The sequence below is a fragment of the Hippocampus bargibanti genome, linkage group LG22 (assembly GCF_051943395.1).
Source record: "Hippocampus bargibanti isolate YZ-2025 linkage group LG22, ASM5194339v1, whole genome shotgun sequence".
Classification (NCBI taxonomy): Eukaryota; Metazoa; Chordata; class Actinopteri; order Syngnathiformes; family Syngnathidae; genus Hippocampus; species Hippocampus bargibanti.
This window is the reverse complement of record NC_142755.1, coordinates 6,567,538-6,582,009: the sequence shown is the minus strand read 5'-3', so window position 1 is coordinate 6,582,009 and position 14,472 is coordinate 6,567,538. Positions and strand designations below refer to the sequence as shown.

Here is a 14,472-nt window from a genome sequence, read left to right as displayed (position 1 = left end):
AGGGCGATGGTATGAAATCAGCATTTAGTGTGAATATTTTTTTATTTATTTATCTAGCTATCCAGCTATTTAGCTAGCTATCTCGCTAGCTAGCTATTTGCTATCTAGATCCCTGTCCGGATATCTAGCTAGCTATCTATTAGCTATATAGTTATCTGGCTGGCTGGCTGGCTGACTAGCTATTAGCTATCTATTGACTACTTAGCTAGCTTTCTATCTATTTGAGTTACTTCCTGGTTGAGTGAACGCTGGCACCTGTGGCTGCCGCTGCTCACCCACAGAAAAACTTATCCTGTGATTGTAAAGTGACCTTGACAGTTTTGAAAGGCGCTTATAAATGAAATGTATTATCATTATATTCTATCTATTTATCTATCTAGCTAGCTATCTGGCTGGCTACCGTGCTAGCACTTTATTTGGTATCTATTCGCTACCAAGCTGGCTCGCTAGATATCTAGCTATCTAGCTAGCCTACTATTAGCTATCTAGCTAGCTAGTTAGCTTTCTATCTATTTAAGTTATTCCGGGTTGGGTGAACGCTGGCGCAGATGGCTGCCGCTGCTCACCCACAGAAAAACTTATCCTGTGACTGTAAAGTGACCTTGAGAGTTTTGAAAGGTGCTTATAAATGAAATGTATTATTATTATTATTATATCTATTATATATCTAGCTATCCAGCTATTTAGCTAGCTATCTCGCTAGCTAGCTATTTGCTATCTAGATCCCTGTCCGGGTATCTAGCTAGCTATCTATTAGCTATATAGGTATCTGGCTGGCTGGCTAGCTGACTAGCTATTAGCTATCTATTGCCTACTTAGCTAGCTTTCTATCTATTTGAGTTACTTCCTGGTTGAGTGAACGCTGGCACCTGTGGTTGCCGCTGCTCACCCACAGAAAAACTTATCCTGTGATTATAAATGAAATGTATTATTATATTCTATCTATTTATCTATCTAGCTAGCTATCTGGCTGGCTACCGTGCTTGCACTTTATTTGGTATCTATTCGCTACCAAGCTGGCTCGCTAGATATCTAGCTAGACTACTATTAGCTATCTAGCTAGCTAGTTAGCTTTCTATCTATTTAAGTTATTCCGGGTTGGGTGAACGCCAGGCGCATGTGGCTACTGCTGCTCACCCACAGAAAAACTTATCCTTTGACTGTAAAGTGACCTTGACAGTTTTGAAAGGTGCTTATAAATGACATGTATTATCATTATTATTATACAAATATGTCACTCATGAGGCCACGCCCCTTCGAGCCACACCAGTAACCTATTGTATTGTAGTTTAACATGATGAAATCTCAAAATATCGCTCAAAGTTATGAAGTTTTGAAAGGCGCTTATAAAGGAAATGTATTATTATTATTTGTTGCAGTCTTATTTTTTGTTTACGTTTTTTCTTTCTTGCGTAAAGTGGCGCCAGGTGATGAGCAGACGGCTCGGAGGAGAAATTGTGAAAAAGATGCAGGATGGAGGGAGAGCGGATGAATACGTGCAGATGGCTGCCGAAAGACAAATATTCTGCACCGCTTTTTTTTTCCCCCTTTGCAGACGGGATGGCAATATTTGCGTCTTGCGTTCCCTTTTCGATTTAAAAACATTTTTTATACAAATATCCCCCCACTCTGATGTCTGCTGAAGGTGTGAATCTCAACGGCGGAGTTGTGCGCCGCTTTCCCCGAAGCGCCGTGTGTCATCTGGGCCTCCTTAAAGCCTATTTGGCTCGCGGGCGGCCAGGCCGCAATGGCAAAGTCTAATTTCTTCTCTCTGAGTGGAGATGATTGATTCAAAGTGGCACGACGGCCAACGCGGGAGAAGGCGAATGGCGAGGGCTGTGCCTCAACTACCCCCCCCTGCCCACCAGTCTTCCCCAGGTTTACTGCGGCCGTGTCTATGTACGTGTCAAAAGCTAAATTATGCTGTTTGCAAATTTCGGCCAAAGTGCAGAGAGCTAAAAGCTTTTTTTTTTTTCTCCCTTTTCTCCATCCTTGTCCTTGGACGCCATTAGAGATCACTGTCGCAATTTGCAAGATGATGGTGGTATACCCCAAAAAATACAGACAGGAAGGAGTCGCAAGGTGTATTTGACAAATTGTATGAAATAAAGTCAGCTTTATTGTCAAATATGCTAATATGCATGACATACAGCACATATTAAATTAATGTCCTCTCGGACCCAGCGTGCAAGGCACTTATAATGTGGCTAAAAAAAGACATACAATTGACAACAGACAATAAATACATGTCGTGTCATATGTAAAGTGAGGTAGTGATGTATGTAGAGCACAGGTGTCAAAGTCAAGGCCCGCGGGCCAAATCCGGCCCGCCACATCATTTTTTTTCGGCCCGCGAAAGCAAATCAAACTTGTTAAATTCCATGATGATTGCTAAAATCTGAGCCAAAATTTCATATTTTTGGATGTCAACCACAATAAAAGTCATTATTCTTGACTTCAGATTTGAAAACGAGTTATTCATTCATTTGCTGTGTGCTCTATATGTAATATTTGAAGGGATTTTAAACATTCTAATGGGTTCCCCAAATTCATAACACCCCTCGAGAGGAAACCATAAATACAATGTGGCCCGCGGCAAAAAAATGACTTTGACACCCCTGATGCAGAGTGACATAATGTAGTAATGCAAAAACAAACAAAAAAAGGGTTGAAGTGAAGTCTTGCATCTCTAACAGTCATCAGAACAAAAATGTCCAAAGTAGCAAACAAAACCATGAGTATAACATGACTAGATGAAAACAAACCTGATAGGGTGAAACAAACTATGACCCGACACTGAATGGTCGTGCCACTGAATAAGACGACCAACACCTGTGCAGCTGCAAGCGGGGCCCTACAGTGCCACCTGTTGGTCACAAACTGAAACGTGACAATCGAGTACACGTGAAGATCTATAAATGAAAATGAATTTGGACTAGAAGCCAAGAGGTGTTTGCGCTTTCCACACCGGACGTACAATGGGGGCATCCATCCATCATCGGACCCCCGCCGCCCGCGCTAGGTTGCGCCCCATGGTCAATTCTGCGTAATGAGCAATTGTGCTGCCGTGTTTTTCATCTGCTGCGCACACACACACACACACACACACACACACGGCGGGGGAGGGGGGGCAGCGATAAACTACATTAAATTAGATTAGATTAGCCTTTATTCGTCTCACAGTGGATACATTTACATTTCACATCAACAAAAACAAAATACAGGAGCTGCTGTAGAGGCAGCCACTCTCGCGGCGCCATCTTGAAGTCAAATGAACAAAATAACTAAATAATATGACAACACAAAAGACAAAACTGTCTTCAATCCTAAGCACTTTGTGAACCCTCTTTCTTGCATGAAGCAGTTCTAAATGAAAGAGGCGAGGATCAAGGCCACCTTTTCACCAGTGGATTAAGGACGTCGTGGTGAAATGTGCACCTCTGCAACAAGCTAAATGTTGAAAGCAAACACAAAGCTGTAGCATCCATTGACGAAAAGAGATTGTCTCACATCTCCTGTCCCACATATTGTAAATCCGCTTCAATTCCAAGCGGCGACCGTTCCATATATGCATCGGCGATCTGCGCTGATGCTAAGTCCAAACAACAACAACAAAAAAACTAAACAACAAATGATGTGACAACACAAAAACACAGTCATTCAATCTTAAGCACTTTCTGCACCTTTTTTGTTGCATGAAGCAGTTATAGATGAAAGAAGAGAGGATCAAAACGTGCTTTTCACCAGTGGATCGGGGACGTCGTGGTGAAATGTGCATGTCGGCTACAAGCTAATTGCTGAAAACAAACACAAAACTGTAAAATCCATTGACGAAAAGAGAATGTCTCACATCTCCTGTCCCACGTACTGTAAATCCGCTTCAATTCCAAGCCACGACAGTTCCACATTTGCATATGACCTTTCTGCTGAACAAAGCTGAGCCGTGAAAATGCTGCCCATGACAGGCGCAAAAAATGCCACCTATATCCATTAGGGATATAGGACCAGTCTTACCAGCGCAACTTTAGTTCGCTGACGAAGCTTTTCGGATGAGGAGAGAAACGTCCAACACCTTCAAAGACGTACAAATGACGTCTGAAGAACACCTACACAGACGTATCCTTGTACCATAGTGATGCGATTTCCCGGGTGAGGGGGGGGGGAGCTTACCCAGCTACCGTTCCGAACGCCGGGATTGGTTGAGCGCTTGTTTCCCCATCCGAAAATGGCCATTTTTTGGGGGGGCTCCAACGCAAGTCGAACATCTGCGGGTTATCATCGACGTTGGCAAGTATGGCGAACCCGACCGAGCAGGTGTTGCCGTATGAACGCTGGCGGCGGTTAGTGAGTGAAAAGGCGCACCTGTGAACGCTGAAAAGATGCCTCTGAATACTTGCATATTTCAACAGCCACTTATCCAGTGGCGAGGCTGTCAGCCATCGGCGGTTTCCTGTCAGTTGACGTTGGAATTGAAGGAGGCGGGCATTGAAGGAACAAATGGAGAAGATTTTCCTGTCAATCATTTCATGCTTATTTCTGGCCTGTTTTTCTTTTTTTGGGGGGGTGTCTAGTAACTTCTATTTCAAGCAATGTTTGCTTCTACAAATGTCGTTTTGGTCATGCAATAACTTTGTTAGCCAAGTACACCATTGCTGGCTACCTAGCTAGCTATCTATTTCATATCTGATATCTATTGACTGTCTAACTAGCTAGCTAGCTAGATATCTATTAGTTATCTATTAGCTAGCCAGCTAACTTCATCTATTTGAGTTATTCCCGGTTGAGGGAACGCTGGCGCGTGTGGCTGCCGCTGCTCACCCACAGAAAAAACTGATCCTGTGACTGTAAAGTGACCTTGAGAGTTTGGAAAGGCGCTGATAAATGAAATGTATTATTATTATTATGAAGTACGCCTTCTTGTCAATTTGAGGTCAAATTAGCCAAGTAGCTTCAATCATTCGATTGGATTGGATTAGCATGTATTAATCTTGCAGTGGAGAAATGTACATTTCACAGCAACCAAGTTATGAAAGGAAGAGTAAAGGATACGAAGAAGTAGAAAAACAAAATACAGGAGCTGCTGTAAAGGCAGTCACTCTCGCGGCGCCATCTAGAAGACAAAAGGACAAAAAACAAAATATGACACAGTCATTCAATTTTCAGTACTTTCTGTACCCTCTTTGTTTTATTAATCAGTTCTAGATCAACACGTCCTTTTCACCAGTGGATCAGAGACGTCATGGTGGAATGTGCACGTTTGCTATAAGCTAAATGTTAAACGCAAAAACGAAACTGTAGCATCCATTGACGAGAACAGATTGTCTCACATCTATCAGCTAGCTAGCTTTCTATCTATTTGACTTACTTCCGGGTTGAGTGAATGCTAGCGCGTGTGGCTGCCGCTGCTCACCCTTTGAAAAACCAATATCCAAGTGACTGTAAAGCGACCTTGAGAGTTTTGAAAGGCGCTTGGAAATTAAATGGATTATTATTATTATTATTATCCTGCCCGACGTAAATCCGCTTCAATTCCAAGCTGCAACAGTTCCGCATACGCATCATATTGCAAAATTCGGTTATTTTCTAAATAGCGGCGTGAAACTCAGCCAGGTCGCTTTAGCGTCTGAGCACGGTTAGCTTGATAGCTTTAGCGATTCATTTTCACAGTGCTAATATCTGACGCTGGGTCAATCCAGGGTTGTTGTTTCATCTCGTTGTTCAGGTTAGAGGGCGCAAGTATTGTAACACATTGCATTAGCCGGTAGCTTAGCAACAAGCATAAATACTACGTCGTATAAGACATTTACGGGGAGGGCTTTTGAATCTTTCTGAAAAGATACCCGTCCGCTTCACAAGAAAGACTTTTTGGAAGATGGCACATTCTGCCGGTCTAACAAAAAGCTCTAAATGTCACTGTCATGTGACGCTAGTCAGGCTTCTGAATGCTAGACGTTATCGCAATAAGTCACAGAGCTATTATGGATAATCACTTTTTTTTTTTTTTTTGCAATCGTTCAATAAGAACGCCGCGATTCTGCGCGCTATTAAGCAGACAAACAACAAAATGGCACAAAACACGCTGTCCATTTTGTTAGTTTTTTTTCTGATAATGGGACTAAGCCACCAGAAAAACAAACTTTAGTGTTATTCTTCACCAAATATTGTATTCCTATTCTTTAGCTTAGCTTACCTTGTTGTTGATGCATAGCAATCGGATCCCCATTGATTGCCCCGTGTTTCAGAATACAGTAAAGTCTCGTTATATCGATATCGGATATATCGATAGTCCTGGTTATATCGATATTATTTCTATGCACGCACGGAGAAAATTACATGCAAACAGGGTCGGATATCAGAATCAGAATCAGAATCATCTTTATTGCCAAGTATGTAGGACACACAAGGAATTTGTTTCCGGTAGAACACGCTGCACTAGTATCGTTGTCAAAAAAACTGCTAAGTGGCACTATACAGTTCCATTTGGGCTACTGTTGAAAGAGTTCAAAGAGTTAATGGCTTGGGGGAAGAAGCTGTTTAAATGTCTGCTGGATTTGGTGCGCATGGATCGGTAGCGCCTGCCTGAGGGGAGTAGCTGGAAAAGGTGGTGGGCAGGGTGCGGAGGGTCCAGTAGGATTTTCCGCGCCCTAGTTTGGATTCTTATCGATAGTCCCGGTTATATCGATATTTTTTCAGACTCCCTTGAATATCGATATAACGAGACTTTACTGTACCTTTATTCGTCCCACAATGAGGAAATTTGCTTGGTCTTCCCGTTGTCACTCAGCAGTGTTTTGCATCCCTCGGAGCCGAGCTTTATTTACCCTGACACGCGTGCGTACGTATGCCACCCCTACCCTCCCCACGTTGTTTTTTGTTTCCCTTCCGCTGTATCGCACTCGCCTCTCTACCTGACACATTCTATTACCCGCGATGGACTGCCGCGGCTGCCTTTTTCCGTGCTGATAATCTGCCCGGCGACATAAATAATAATAGGAAGAGACACGCAATTCGGTCTTGTTTTGATATAAATGTTACTGCCGTTGCAGCAATGATAATAATAATAATACATTTCATTTATAAGCGCCTTTCAAAACTCTCAAGGTCACTTTACAGTCACAGGATAAGATTTTCTGTGGGTGAGCAGCGGCAACCACACGCGCAAGCGTTCACTCAACCCGGAAGTAACTCAAATAGATAGAAAGCTAGCTAGCTAGCTAATAACTATTATGATTATTATGATGATTATTGTTATGATGATTTTATTATAATGATTGTATAATGATTATAATGATACTATTATTATTATTTTTATAGCTAATACCTAGCCAGCTAGATAGGTATAAGTGTCTTTCAAAACTCTAGCAAAAAAGATAGCTTGGTCACTTAGAGTGACCAAGTGTTTAGATTGCAACGCGACATAAATGTTAAAAGTCCCTTCACCAATTTAGTCCACTTTGAAGAAATTCAACTCATGGCCGCCCAAAAAGATGGTCCTCACCTGAGTTGCAATGACGGGGTTACGCTTTTCGAACGTTGTTTTAAAAACTGTTTTATTGGTGGAGTACTTACAAAAATAAATAATAGAAAAAAAAAAAAGTGAATCCAGCACCAAGTACGATCAGCATTTGTGCACATCGTTTACATGTTTGTTTAATAATAATAACAATAATAATAATAATCAAATCATCATCTACTAATGATAATAATAATAATAATACATGTCATTCACATTGCCAATATAATTGACAATTTTGACCGATAATCTCAATGATCAATTTCATTACATTTTAATATTTAAAAGTTTCAAGGGTAGTGAGCCGCCAAACACAAGGCCCACAATGGAAGCACAGAAAAACCTGGGGTCAATCTGAGGTGAACAGACATAGCCTGTTAAACTGTCGTATTCATGTAGGAGATCTGGCCCTAAGTCGGATTTTACCCGTATATCAGTTCATGGAAAGGACACCCGATTAAAATGTCTATGTTCTGTTGTTTTATGGATATTGGCGCTTAGGACATCCAGGGGCGTTGGTATTCAAATCAACAAGACAGTTTTCCTAATGTATCACTTTAATTTGCATATACTCACACTAAATAGCTTGGCACAGGGCTGCAGCAGTTGGGCGTTGGTCGTGAATGGCTACGTCCCCTGCCGGCAGTAAAAGACAATCTGGGCCATGTATGGAACCGCGTGCTTTATGGGCGGGGGATGTCTGTAGACTATCCGGGAAATGCCCTTGACCACATTTCGCTGTGATGCGGCGAGGAGAGGTCTGCGCGAGATCATCCTCTCACGCGCACCCCCCCCCCCTCCCCCACGGTGTGTTGTTTTTGCGTGGGGGTGGGAGGGGGGTGTCCGAAAATAGCCATCGCGGTGATACAACAGGGGGATACGTGCATTTTTTCTGACAGTAGAGGAAGAGAGCTAGTAGGGGGGGGGGGCTTGAGTGGGTGGGCGGGAAGAGAGGAGCCACTGTCACAGAGAGAGAGTGAGAAAGAGTGGAAGACGAGGCAGCTGGCCGGATGCTCAAGTGCGCCGCTGGGAGCATCGTTGTCGTCGTCGCTTTCTGAGTGCTTTTCATTTCTTTGATTTTTGCTTTCATTTGCATGCAGCGGCGCTTCGCAACTTGACCGCCTCGCCGCCACGCAACACCCTGAGCTCCTCGGGTCCAGGAACCAGACCGAGCCAGTGAGCCAGCGCTAAGACAAGACTGCTACCAGGTAGGATGCCGCTTTACGCGCGCTCACGCAAGGTCGTGATTGGTGTAAGCGGGAGGCGGCGGCGGGGGGGGGGGGGGGCAGTGACAGGTGTCAGATTGGGAACGACGGCATTACTGGGAAAGAGGAAATCGTCCAATGAGCTTTTGTGTGTGTGTGTGTGTGTGTGTGTGTGTGTGTGTGTGTGTGTGTGTGTGTGTGTGTGTGTGGTAAACCAGAGAACACTTTGACACGCTTACTTTTTTGCCGCAACACATTTACAAGTTATTAGATTTTAAAATGGGGGGGTGGTGCGACATCTTGTTAGATAATATCAAGCCGTAGCAACTGGACAATTTGGCCCCACCTCTGCGGTCACGTAACACAAAAACCTTCAATTCTTAGGATGAAAAAGTTGATTCTGCCACTGAACACCCCCCCCCCCCCCCCCCCCCAAAAAAAAAAAAAAAAGCTCAACCAAAAAGGTGAAGTTTAAGTTTTAAGATACATTTGTCTCATTGTGACAACAGAGCAAGACCAAGATACATTGCACATTCTTCAATCTGTGCTCTGACCTTGACATCACCTTGGGAGGTGTTTGTCTTTGAAAAGGGGTCAATTTATGTTTTTTTGGGGGGGGAAATAAATCTGCTTTTATTTTTAAATTATGTGCAATAATGTCCACTATTAGTACTAGACTGTACATCAGATAATTGATCCGTTTTTGGTCAGATAAAATCACCTTCCATGTTTTCAAATATAATTATTCATACTTAGATATGCCTTTATATATATATATATATATATATATATATATATATATATATATATATATATATATATATATATATATATATATATATATATATATATATATATATATATATATATATATATATATATATATATATATATATATATATATATATATATCGATATATATATATATATATGGATATATATATCACTGTGGCCCCACCTGTGGTCTGACTGGCTAGCTTCTCAAATGGGCGGGGGCAAGGAGATTCGGTCACAAGTGCCGCCACAGCGGCCTGGTTAGCGTTTTCAGCACCATGGACAGTTCACTAGCGCCTTAATGGAGGAGTCTGCTCGTGTGCCGATTACATAACGTTGCCATATTTGAATATTTACTATCGGTATGAGTCAAACGCGCAATCACAATCTAACTGCTTGACGGAGCGCCGTTTGTGTTTATTTAGGCTTCGTGTCGTCGGGCTGCTTAGCTAGTTTCAGTCACGTTTGTCCCGAGCAACATAAATTGCCGTTTTTTTTTTAATTCACAGAAAGTTCCCGCTAGTTGTGAATCGACGGCGTACCTAATGAAAGGTCTCGTGTCATTGATGGCAAGCGAGCGTTTCCATTTACTACTTTTGCCGATGACAGCCCCGGAGAGACCCCCCCGAAACCCTCACCAGTGTTACGCAGGCACATATGCAAACGCGATCTCAGCCTGACATTGATTGTGTGCAACATGCCTCACTTATCGCCATCAGACAGTCAACCAGCATCTACCCCCTCCCCCCCTTTACACATGTCGCCTAATTGAAGCAACTAATAACCCGCCCGGGTCATTTGTAGTCTATGTAGCCATTAGCATAATTAAACGGCCCCGATAGCAAAGTGGTGTAAGATGCGTTCATAACGCGTCGTCGATTGAAAGCAGTCAACAGTTGCAATTGGGTCAGAAAACAGAAAGAAGTCATGTAGCTCAACGTGTTGCTATGCTAACCGCGACTGCACGTAAGCAGCTAACCAACTAGATAGCTCATAGCTAGCTGACGACATAGCTAGCCAGCTCGATAGCTAATAAATAGCAATTAGATAGCTAGCTAGGTAGCCAGTTTGATAGCCAGCTAGATGGCTAGCTAGATACACATCTTAGCATGTCATTTTTTAATTGCAAATATAGAAAGTATGATGCAATACAAGTACTTTTCACCTCTAATCAGAATCATCTTTATTGCCAAGAATGTAGAACACACAAGGAATTTGTTTCTGGTAGAACACGCTGCACTAGTATCATCATCAAAACATTGCAAAGAGGCACTATTCAGTTCTGGCTATCTATCAGCTATCTGGCTGGCTATCTATCCAGCTGGCTATCTGTTAGATATCTGTTAACTAGCTAGTTAGCTGGCTATCTGTTGGCTACCTAGCTGGTTAGCTGGCTATCTATTGGCTGACTGGCTGGCTATCTTTTAGCTATCTAATAGCTAGCTAGCTAGCTTTTTATTTATTTGAGTTATTCCGTTTTGAGCGAACGTTGGCGCATGTGGCTGCCGCTGCTCACCCGCAGAAAAACTGATCCGGTGACTGTAAAGTGACCTTGAGAGTTTTGAAAGGCGCTTACAAATTAAATGTATTATTATTATGAAAAAAATCGCTCGTGCCAAGAGGCTATCTGAGAGAGGAAGCCGGGTTATCGTCAAATATTTCTTTCCAAACTCCAAATGGAGGATAATCGCCCATCTCGGACGAGCGCCTTTATGCACCTGGGAACAGATCCCATTACAGATGCGTCCCGCAACGCCTTTTTGTGCTCTCTTTGAGGAACGGCGAGTGCATAATATTCAGCCGTCCTCGCCTCGCTAGCCATTCGTGACTGCAATTTGGGAGTCGGAACGTTCCGGGTGAAAGGTAGCTCGCGTTTCGCCGTGACATTGACAATCTGAATGCTGTTCATCAAGATCATGCTACTAGCGCCACTTAGCAATCAACCGCGCATAAAATCCCCGTGTCGAATTCAAAACAGCACTTCATCACGTTGTACTTCATAAACTTAGCGATTTTCCCGACGGGGAGAAGCTTTGACATTGCGAGAATAAAATTAAAGTCGTGAAGGTTGTACGCTAAACGGATATTACGCTAAATTAACTTTCGTGCTAACGCTACGCATCCCGGGACGCTTTTCTTCCTCAGTCGAAATAAATTACCCAGGATGCACCTGGGAGAGATTGCTGCCAGCCCGCAGACGTATTATGGCAGCAGGAGGCTGACATTCACTTAATATACTACACTAATGGACTGTTTCGAGGCCTTCTTTGTCTGCGCGCGTGAGTGTCATCTCACCCAAAAAAAATCACCCATTGCGCCGGATTCATTTAACTTTCATTTCTTTGCTTTTTTTTCCACACCTCATCCGTTCGCCGAGCCTGCAGTGTCGGGTTGCGTCCGCGTGACACTGATTGATTGCCGTCGTTTCTTCTGTGCTTCGAATACTCCGTAATGTTATTTGTACAGTAATCCCTCGTTTATCGCTGTTAATGCGGACCGGGACCACCTACGATAGACGAAAATCCGCCATGTAGCGAACCCTACATGTATTGATAAATTTATGTGTATAAGTACAAAGTATTTATACAGGAAGGCCAAATTTAGTGGAACACAGTATAGGGCATGCATATAGAAGTAAAGCAAATGTTTATAGTACAGTAAAAAAAAAAAACTAATGCAATAAAATAAACAGCCCACTATCATCATACAGTATATACCGTACAATATTTACAGGTGCAGTGATACCTCGGTTTACGAACCTCTTGGCTTACGAACTTTTCGCTTTACGAACGTTAAATTTATGAAAAGTTTACCTTGGCATATGAACTATTTTTTGGGGATACACGCAGAACTGCCACAATGAGTGATGTGTCGTTCGCGTACGAGCCCGTTCTCCTAAAAGAAAATGGCAGCCGGCTTGTTTTGGTCCTCTATTCCCAGCCCCCAGTCGTTGGTTAAAGCCACGTGATTGGTCAAGAACGCAGCAGTGAAGGGGGGTTTTACAGACAGAGTGAAGCCATTCTCCAAAAAAAGAAATGGCTGCCGACATTTTTTTGTCCTGTATTCCCCGCCCCCAGTCTTCGGTTAAAGCCACGTGATTGGTCAAGAACGCAGCAGTGAGGGGAGGTGGTTTAAACAATATAAGAGACAGGCAGACGACAGTGACAAAATGGACAGAAAACAGTGACATTTAGACTCGTTTCAACTTTGATATATTCAAAGACAGAGTGTAGACTGCAAGGATAAAATTCCCATCAATCAGGCTCCACAAATAACCCGCACTCGCAATCAGTTCAATTTGAAATGAAAAGACAAGCAAGGGAACCAGCTATCAATGATGTTTTGAGTGTGTCTGCCTGCATCTGTAGCTGTTGCATTATCACAACTTCCAAGATGTACAATACAGAGCTCCTTGAGACACTTTATGCAAAAAGCCATCAACGACCATCACAAAGGTAAATAAAACGACTTTATTATACTGTACAGTTTATTTCTCTAATTATAATACCATAGCACATTTATTATATATAAAATAAGGTATATTTTGTGTAGTTTTAAGGCTTAGAAAATTAGAAAGTAGAACATTATGTTGTCTATGTGTTTGTGTTTATGGGGAATGGGAACAGATTATTCTCATTTTAATGGTTCCCTATGGGAAATTGATTTTTGGGATACACACTTTTTGCCTTACACAGTCTGGGAACCAATTAAGTTCTTAAGCCAAGGTATGACTGTACACTACTTGTCTTTCTTGATGTAACACACCGTATATTCTGTGAGCCGCTGTTGTTTTCCAATAACGTACTGTAGTGACTTTCCCTGCCATTTGCGGCGGTGCATCAAGGGCCGCGATAATCGAATCGTGAAGTATCATGGGATGACTGTATTTTAATTTGAAAAGCTGCTCTGAAGGGAAATGGTGACCCCGACATGATTTTAATTTTTTGCTGATTTTGGACACTTTAAGTCATTTTTATTGGTGTTTTGCATTTGAATAAAAATATCATACTTTTTGGGGTATTTTAGATGCTATAAAACGTTTTTCTGGTGTCAGTTAAGAAACAAAAAAGGACAACCGACGTCTTCGGACAAGTTGTGTCCATAATTTGTAAAATGCCTTCAAATGACTACTTCTACTGAGCGTATTTTAATAACATTCCACCGCATATAGCTATATTTTACGTTTTAAGACTCGTGCTGAATATTCAGGAAGTCTTGTTTTTGAGTTGGTGACGAGTCCGTACGTGACGTCACTAAAGGAACGCCCCTGACCGAAAAATACGTAGCGTTAGCGGGATGCGGAGCGTTAGCACGAAAGTTAATTTAGCGTAATATCTCTTTAGCGTACAACCTTCACATCAATGTATTTTGATGTACTTGTTTGGTCTGAAAACCTTGTATTGCACCCAAAAGCCGCCAGAAGAGGGCATCCAAGCTCCATATAAAGAATTTATCAGCCTGTGGAAAAGGAGGTGGCCACAGGAGGTCGCCATTTTGTGCCTCTTTTATGGGACACTACATTGCAGTCCAGATGCCTCAAAATGACACGGAATAAATTCTTTAATCGTTTGCAAACGTATGCTTTCCTCTTCAGAACTATTTGAATCATATTCATAACTGGATGTGTAACAAGAAAGCATATTCCTCGAATCTGAAGCAATTGTTTTGATTCTCCAGCAATGCAAGACATCTTGGCGTGACATCACGAACTGGGGGCGGGACTTTCTGAAAACGCTCAATTCGCAGCTCAATTTTTTGCTGATTTTGGACACTTTAAGTCATTTTTATTGGTGTTTTGCATTTGAATAAAAATATCATACTTTTTGGGGTATTTTAGATGCTATAAAACGTTTTTCTGATGTCAGTTAAGAAACAAAAAAGTGACGTCGGTTGGACTGGAGAAGTGCTGTTTGTAATTAGCAAATGAGCATTTTGTGGTAAAACAAACACATTTTTAATAAGTGCTGTGTGTCTGTTTCT

General features: G+C 42.2%; 1 protein-coding gene across 3 annotated transcripts in view; it reads left to right on the top strand.

Annotated features, from left to right (window-relative positions):
- syt1a (synaptotagmin Ia) overlaps nucleotides 1–14,472 on the top strand; it is a 96,329-nt gene that overhangs the window by 32,675 nt on the left and 49,182 nt on the right. For 2 of the 3 annotated variants that reach the window (XM_088989318.1, XM_088989316.1), the window contains exon 3: nucleotides 8,614–8,721. The gene's annotated coding sequence lies outside the window, so the exon portion shown is untranslated. Of the gene's footprint in view, nucleotides 1–8,485; nucleotides 8,722–14,472 lie in introns of those variants that run through there. The other variant, XM_088989317.1, reaches the window with a different exon arrangement.